This window comes from Biomphalaria glabrata, chromosome 7, assembly GCF_947242115.1.
Source record: "Biomphalaria glabrata chromosome 7, xgBioGlab47.1, whole genome shotgun sequence".
Lineage (NCBI taxonomy): Eukaryota > Metazoa > Mollusca > Gastropoda > Planorbidae > Biomphalaria > Biomphalaria glabrata.
The window spans coordinates 5,274,870-5,284,533 of NC_074717.1; positions in this window are offsets into that span (position 1 = coordinate 5,274,870).

Here is a 9,664-nt window from a genome sequence, read left to right on the forward strand (position 1 = left end):
TAAACTTTATTCCGTTCTTCCTGTTTTTCCATTGTAAACACTCGATAAGAACAATATATTTTCTTTCTTTTTATTCCTAAAATTGGAAATAGCAGCGTACATGTGTCATGTACAAAGTTATACAAAATTGAAAAGTATGTAGGCCTGTTTTTTTGCTGATGCTGATGGAGGTATAACAGAATTCACTGGTCAAAATTTTATGTTGGAGAGCATTACAAAGCTCAGTGTGCAAACACTTTTCATCATTTACAAAAAAGTGTTGTTTTTTTAAGGTTTGTGGTTTCTCTTATGATACTTCATCTTTATTATTATTTATTATAATAGTGTTTCTAGCTCAGAACTACTCAGCGTATATAGGTTATAGGCCTTCGCATACATCTTCTGATAATTCAAGATACTAAACAGTAGCAGGACATATAAGAAATAACAATGAACTAACTATACGGGGGGAAACAATTGCTAAGTAACTTTTTTTGTTATCGGTTAAAAAGTCCAACCTACAAGATTACAAAAGAGAGTTAGTGTTTTCTGTCAAGAACTTGATACCAGCTCTTGATAGCTAGAGTGGTTCTCACTACTTCGACTAATACTAATGTATAACACTAAAATCAGAGAGGACGATAAAGTGGAGAACACAATAGTCAATAAGTATATCAATTCTTAATATTCGTACTATAAAGTAGAGCTGACAAGATAGTGGGGGTGCGAGACAGGGAGTAGATTGGTCATGAGGCCATATGGTGAAAATCTCCAAAAGCACTTCCGGTACCTCAGATTTGACAATATCTGTTTAAGAAATAGAAATAAAATAGATTCTAGAACCAACATTTTAGACACATGCAGATCTATGTATTGTAAAGACTGAATCATTTATTTCAAAATAAAATTCTGCACCTATTAGAAGGTTTAGTTGTTGAGCGTCTCGCTAATGACACACAAGTCCTGGTTTGATACCCATTCTAAACAATTTTTGTCAAGGAGAAATGAAATAGAGCCTAGATGTTAAATGTTTTCTTGGAGGTTCAGCGAGTGTCGATTTAAATTATTCCAACAGCGGGTTCCATCGGTGGTTGATTTTGAAACCAATACAATGCAATGACCAGGCATTCACATCGCATGACCTCAAAACCTGCCATTCTATGTTTTGTGTGTGTTTTGCTTTTTTCTTTTTTTTTCCTGGCGGTGGTTGATTTTGAAACCAATACGATGCAATGACCAGGCATTCACATCGTATGACCTCAAAACCATCCATTCAAAGTTTTTTTTGGGTGTTTTTTTTTTTTTTTTTTCTGGCGGTGGTTGATTTTGAAACCAATACGATGGAATGATCAGGCATTCACATCGTATGACCTCAAAACCTTCCATTCGATGTTTTGTGTGTGTGTTTTGCTTTTTTTTTTTTTCTGGCGGTGGTTGATTTTGAAACCAATACGATGCAATGACCACGCATTCACATCCTAAGACCTCAAAACCATCCATTCGAAGTTTTTTTTTTACGCCGTTTGTCTATGTATAATTCATTTTCTTATTTTTGTACTATCACCCAGACTGCTATCACATTTTCCCCTAGATAAATTGTTATGCTCCAATCAAGACTTAGCCTATAACACACATGCAAGTCCGCACAGCTGCTAGGCTTTTCAGACGCTCTTAAAAGAACCGCACAATGCTTTAGTACACCTTTAAAACGTTTATTAACAGGGGAAATGGTCGATGAGTCTTCTACTCTAAGCGTGTCTATTCTGCCCTCTATTAAAATCCGGCCCTTCTGCTATCGCTTACAATCAAAGCAAAAGATCCTTCCTGCTAAACCTTGTCTGAATAGATCCTCGTGAAAATCTTTAATAGCATGAAATCAGATTCCACAATTTTTTTTTCAGAAAAGAAAAAAAAAAGATTCTAGAACCAACATTTTAGACACATGAAGATCTATGTATTGTAAAAGATTGAATCATTTATTTTAAAATAAAATGCTGCACCTATTAAAATGCCTGGGTGTTGAGCGTCTCGCTAATGACACACAAGTCATGGTTTGATACCCATTCTTAACAATTTTTGTCAAGGAGAAATGAAATACAGCCTGATGTTAAATGTTTTCTTGGAGGTTCAGCGAGTGTCGATTTAAATTATTTTAACAGCGGGTTCCAGCGGTGGTTGATTTTGAAACCAATACGATGCAATGACCAGGCATTCACATCGCATGACCTCAAAACCTTCCATTCGATGTTTTTTGTGTGTGTTTTTCCTTTTTTTTCTGGCGGTGGTTGATTTTGAAACCAATACGATGCAATGACCAGGCATTCACATCGTATGACCTCAAAACCTTCCATTCGATGTTTTGTGTGTGTGTTTTTCTTTTTTTTTCTTTTTTTTACTGGCGGTGGTTGATTTTGAAACTAATACGATGCAATGTCCACTCATTCACATCGTAAGACCTCAAAAACATACATTCGAAGTTTTTTTTTTCCCGCCGAACTTCAATGTATAATTCATTTTCTTATTTTTGTGCTATCACCCAGACTGCTATCACATTTTCCCCTAGATAAATTGTTATGCTCCAATCAAGACTTATAACACAGCTGCTCGGCTTTTCAGACGCTCTTAAAAGAACTGCATAATGCTTCAGTACACCTTTAAAACGTTTATTTACAGGGGAAATGGTCGATGAGTCTTCTACTCTAAGCGTGTCCATTCTGCCCTCCCTTAAAATCCGGCCCTGCTGCTATCGCTTACAATCAAAGCAAAAGATCCTTCCTGCTAACCCTTGTCTGCATAGATCCGTCGTGAACATGACCTATATGATTTTATTGTCTAAGACTTTAAACAAAGAGACAGCAGCATTGCGTGTTCTTTACACTCTCATACCGAGGATGGACGAACAAAGATAAGATACTTTTTATTGATCCAATCAAATGGAAATTCAGTTTGACTACAATTGACAACCTCAGTCTAACTACTGTACAAAAACAATAAAGATGCAAATACGAACAACATTCACACACGAAACACATACACACTCACAACCAGCGCTTTATAAATTAGACTCCTATGTCTTGTATAATAAATAGAACTGCCTAGAATTAATCTTGTTTTAAGAAGCACACATAACTGAAGTTGGCTTATTCGCCAAAATTTCCTACGACAAAGTAGCACTGACAAAATAGAGTCTTCGATAAAGCGCCGACAAAAAAAAAAAAAGCGCAAACTGTATTATAATGTTATCACTCTGCCATGCGCACCGCCGCCGTTCAAGATAGTGCAGAAGGTGCGCACTTCTAGAAACCAGACTAGGAAGGATGTTTACATTAGGAAGAAGAACGAGTTCCGCCCAAGTCTAGAGCCGAGATGAAGATGCTGTACTCATGTCCTTTGTGTTTGCCATGTCTCCGTATCAGTAAACGTCTATGTCTCTTTGAATTGCCTCACTTAACTGTACATCATCAGTTTAAACTATATCTCAAATATGCCTAGATCTAAAAATCATATTTATCTTAAATTTAACTGAAATTTGGTTACTCGCCAAAATTTCGTACGACAAAGTAGCACTGACAAAATGGTATCTTTAACATAGCGCCGACAAAAAAAAAGGCGTACTGTATCTCACATCAAATATGCCTTTATCTAAATATCATATTTATCTGGATGCAGCAGAGATTTGAATTCTGAGTTTTCTTTCTCCCTCGGGCTGAAGGAACTCGTTAGATTTAGGTGGAAACTCCCCTTTTGTCCTACGCATTAAGCTCTTATACGTTCTCACCTACAGAACCTCAGTGGTGGGGAGCTGGGGGCGCGAGACAACGGGTAGATTGGTCATGAGGCCATAAAATCAAAATCTCTAATAGCATGAAATAGGATTCGACAATATTTGTTACAGAAAAGAAAAAAAAATAGATTCTAGAACCAACATTTTAGACACATGAAGATCTAGGTGTTGCAAAAGATTGAATCATTTATTTTAAATAAAATGCTGCACTTATTAAAATGTCTGGTTGTTGAGCGTCTTGCTAATGACACACAAGTCCTGGTTTGATACCCATTCTTAACAATTTTTGTCAAGGAGAAATGAAATAGAGCCTAGATGTTAAATGTTTTCTTGGAGGTTCAGCGAGTGTCGATTTAAATTATTCCAACAGCGGGTTCCAGGGGTGGATGATTTTGAAACCAATACGATGCAATGATCAGGCATTCACATCGTATGACCTCAAAACCTTCCATTCGATGTTTTGTGTGTGTTTTTCTTTTTTTTCTGGCGGTGGATGATTTTGAAACTAATACGATGCAATGTCCACTTATTCACATCGTAAGACCTCAAAACCATACATTCGAAGTTTATTTTTTTTCCCGCCGAACTTCAATGTATAATTCATTTTCTTATTTTTGTGTTATCACCCAGACTGCTATCACATTTTCCCCTAGATAAATTGTTATGCTCCAATCAAGACTTATAACACAGCTGCTCGGCTTTTCAGACGCTCTTAAAAGAACTGCAAAATGCTTCAGTACACCTTTAAAACGTTTATTTACAGGGGAAATGGTCGATGAGTCTTCAACTCTAAGCGTGTCCATTCTGCCCTCCCTTAAAATCCGGCCCTGCTGCTATCGCTTACAATCAAAGCAAAAGATCCTGCCTGCTAACCCTTGTCTGCATAGATCCGTCGTGAACATTACCTATATGATTTTATAGTCTAAAACTTTAAACAAAGAGACAGCAGCATTGCGTGTTCTTTACACTCTCATACCGAGGATGGACGAACAAAGATAAGATAAGATAATTTTTATTGATCCAATCAAATGGAAATTCAGTTTGACTACAATTGACAACCTCAGTCTAACTACTGTACAAAAACAATAAAGATGCAAATACGAACAACATTCACACACGAAACACATACACACTCACAACCAGCGCTATATAAATTAGACTCCTATGTCTTGTATAATAAATAGAACTGCCTAGAATTAATCTTGATTTAAGAAGCACACATAACTGAAGTTAGCTTATTCGCCAAAATTTCCTACGACAAAGTAGCACTGACAAAATAGAGTCTTCGATAAAGCGCCGACAAAATAAAAAAAAGCGCAAACTGTATTATAATGTTATCACTCTGCCATGCGCACCGCCGCCGTTCAAGATAGTGCAGAAGGTGCGCACTTCTAGAAACCAGACTAGGAAGGATGTTTACATTAGGAAGAAGAACGAGTTCCGCCCAAGTCTAGAGCCGAGATGAAGATGCTGTACTCATGTCCTTTGTGTTTGTCATGTCTCCGTATCAGTAAACGTCTATGTCTCTTTGAATTGCCTCACTTAACTGTACATCATCAGTTTAAACTATATCTCAAATATGCCTAGATCTAAAAATCATATTTATCTTAAATTTAACTGAAATTTGGTTACTCGCCAAAATTTCGTACGACAAAGTAGCACTGACAAAATGGTATCTTTAACATAGCGCCGACAAAAAACAAAAAGGCGTACTGTATCTCACATCAAATATGCCTTTATCTAAATATCATATTTATCTGGATGCAGCAGAGATTTGAATTCTGAGTTTTCTTTCTCCCTCGGGCTGAAGGAACTCGTTAGATTTAGGTGGAAACTCCCCTTTTGTCCTACGCATTAAGCTCTTATACGTTCTCACCTACAGAACCTCAGTGGTGGGGAGCTGGGGGCGCGAGACAACGGGTAGATTGGTCATGAGGCCATAAAATCAAAATCTCTAATAGCATGAAATAGGATTCGACAATATTTGTTACAGAAAAGAAAAAAAAATAGATTCTAGAACCAACATTTTAGACACATGAAGATCTAGGTGTTGCAAAAGATTGAATCATTTATTTTAAATAAAATGCTGCACTTATTAAAATGTCTGGTTGTTGAGCGTCTTGCTAATGACACACAAGTCCTGGTTTGATACCCATTCTTAACAATTTTTGTCAAGGAGAAATGAAATAGAGCCTAGATGTTAAATGTTTTCTTGGAGGTTCAGCGAGTGTCGATTTAAATTATTCCAACAGCGGGTTCCAGGGGTGGATGATTTTGAAACCAATACGATGCAATGATCAGGCATTCACATCGTATGACCTCAAAACCTTCCATTCGATGTTTTGTGTGTGTTTTTCTTTTTTTTCTGGCGGTGGATGATTTTGAAACTAATACGATGCAATGTCCACTTATTCACATCGTAAGACCTCAAAACCATACATTCGAAGTTTATTTTTTTTCCCGCCGAACTTCAATGTATAATTCATTTTCTTATTTTTGTGTTATCACCCAGACTGCTATCACATTTTCCCCTAGATAAATTGTTATGCTCCAATCAAGACTTATAACACAGCTGCTCGGCTTTTCAGACGCTCTTAAAAGAACTGCAAAATGCTTCAGTACACCTTTAAAACGATTATTTACAGGGGAAATGGTCGATGAGTCTTCAACTCTAAGCGTGTCCATTCTGCCCTCCCTTAAAATCCGGCCCTGCTGCTATCGCTTACAATCAAAGCAAAAGATCCTGCCTGCTAACCCTTGTCTGCATAGATCCGTCGTGAACATTACCTATATGATTTTATAGTCTAAAACTTTAAACAAAGAGACAGCAGCATTGCGTGTTCTTTACACTCTCATACCGAGGATGGACGAACAAAGATAAGATAAGATAATTTTTATTGATCCAATCAAATGGAAATTCAGTTTGACTACAATTGACAACCTCAGTCTAACTACTGTACAAAAACAATAAAGATGCAAATACGAACAACATTCACACACGAAACACATACACACTCACAACCAGCGCTTTATAAATTAGACTCCTATGTCTTGTATAATAAATAGAACTGCCTAGAATTAATCTTGTTTTAAGAAGCACACATAACTGAAGTTGGCTTATTCGCCAAAATTTCCTACGACAAAGTAGCACTGACAAAAAAGAGTCTTCGATAAAGCGCCGACAAAAAAAAAAGCGCAAACTGTATTATAATGTTATCACTCTGCCATGCGCACCGCCGCCGTTCAAGATAGTGCAGAAGGTGCGCACTTCTAGAAACCAGACTAGGAAGGATGTTTACATTAGGAAGAAGAACGAGTTCCGCCCAAGTCTAGAGCCGAGATGAAGATGCTGTACTCATGTCCTTTGTGTTTGTCATGTCTCCGTATCAATAAACGTCTATGTCTCTTTGAATTGCCTCACTTAACTGTACATCATCAGTTTAAACTATATCTCAAATATGCCTAGATCTAAAAATCATATTTATCTTAAATTTAACTGAAATTTGGTTACTCGCCAAAATTTCGTACGACAAAGTAGGACTGACAAAATGGTATCTTTAACATAGCGCCGACAAAAAAAAAAGGCGTACTGTATCTCACATCAAATATGCCTTTATCTAAATATCATATTTATCTGGATGCAGCAGAGATTTGAATTCTGAGTTTTCTTTCTCCCTCGGGCTGAAGGAACTCGTTAGATTTAGGTGGAAACTCCCCTTTTGTCCTACGCATTAAGCTCCTATACGTTATCACCTACAGAACATCAGTGGTGGGGAGCTGGGGGCGCGAGACAGCGGGTAGATTGGTCATGAGGCCATAAAATGAAAATCTCTAATAGCATGAAATCAGATTCGACAATATTTGTTACAGAAAAGAAAAAAAAAATAGATTCTAGAACCAACGTTTTAGACACATGAAGATCTAGGTATTGCAAAATATTGAATCATTTATTTTAAAATAAAATGCTACACTTATTAAAATGCTTGGTTGTTGAGCGTCTCCGAAGCAGGACGTTTTGGCGCCGCCGTTTTGGCCCCGCCGTTTTGGCGCGAAGGTCGTTTTGGCGCGAGCCGTTTTGGCGACGGGACGTTTTGGCGCGAAATATATTATGTACGTTTATTGTATTATTTCTTTTAAAAGAATTATTCATATCTATGTTTTGCATGAGTATTTGTGTTAACACATATTTTTCACGTACTAAATGTAAATGTGTGTTTGTTTTTCACATCATTTTCTTTAATAAACATTTTGGCTTGTGAATGTGTGTTTATTAAGAGGCACCCTTTTATTTTCAAAAAAGTTTTTTCAGAAATTACTTTAAAATTAAAAACAAAAATCGCGTGAAAGAGGGGAGGGGTGGAGGAAAGGAGTGAAATGTGAGCAGAAGAGAGGGGGCGGGATAGGTGTCACATGTAACGACCATTCCTAAGGAGATGATCGCCAGACTCATGACGCCAACGACCAGTGCTCAGTGCTGGTCTTGTCTTCATTTGTTTAACTCTACCTGCGTCAATGCGAGATGAGTCACCCAAATCACCCCTACCCAATTTCTCAAAATATATCTTTTCACGTTAAAGTTTGTACTGACCACATTCCGTGTCTTGATCTTTACTATGTGTGGAGTTGTTGTCGTCATTCAGCGTACTAGAGCTTTAAATGTTAACATGGTTTTTGTTATATTAAAGTGTGACACTTAGCTAGTTCGTATATTACACTAATGTCAAATAAAAAAAAATCTTTTGGAAAGAAATCCAAAAATGTCATCCAGTGCGATTAGCAGAACTCACATATAGCATGTCATTACCATTCAGGAATCTGACTTATTATAGGCCTATATTCATGAAATAAGCAAAACCTTAATAATAAAAAAAAACAAAACAATTCGCTGAACGGTGTTAGAATTCATACTATACATACAATATTATGGTAGAGTGAAATAAACATTGTTATAAAAGCTACGCCACGTCAAATGATATCTCGCGCCAAAACGTCCCGTCGCCAAAACGGCTGGCGCCAAAACGTCCCGTCGCCAAAACGGCGGGGCCAAAACGGCGGCGCCAAAACGGCGGCGCCAAAACGTCACGTACCGGAGCGTCTCGCTAATGACACACAAGTCCTGGTTTGATACCCATTCTAAACAATTTTTGTCAAGGATAAATGAAATAGAGCCAAAAAATTAAATGTTTTCTTGGAGGTTCAGTGAGTGTCGATTTAAATTATTTTAACAGCGGGTTCCAGCGGTGGTTGATTTTGAAACCAATACGATGCAATGACCAGGCATCGCATGACCTCAAAACCTCATGTGATGTTTTTTGTGTGTGTTTTGCTTTCTTCTTCTTTTTTTTTCTGGTGGTGGTCGATTTTGAAACCAATGAGATGCAATGACCAGTCATTTACATCGTATGACCTCAAAACCTTCCATTCGATGTTTTTTGTGTGTGTTTTGCTTTTTTTTTCTGACGGTGGTTGATTTTGAAACCAATAGGATGCAATGATCAGGCATTCACATCGTTTGACTTCAAAACCTTCCATTTGATGTTTTTTGTTTGTGTTTTTTTTTGTTCTGAATTTGAAAACACCTCCGAGCCCCCAAATAAGTGTGTTTTTTTTTAAATTAAATATTACGCAAGATGCAAGGGCGCCCAAAGAGGTCAAGCCCCCCAAATGATAAACAATTCCTATCTACGCGCCTGATGCACTCAACCTCACCTTTCCTTGGTGCATAATTCTGACAATAGCTGTACGCGTCGTCACATGTGAGGGAAGTTTTTCAAAACTAAAGTTTATCAAGAATTACTTACAATCAGTGGAGTCACTTGGGGCTTCGGGCCACATAGGGTCACACCCACCCTAGTGACGCCACTGCTTACGATGAACGATGAAAAATGTATGACTTACTTA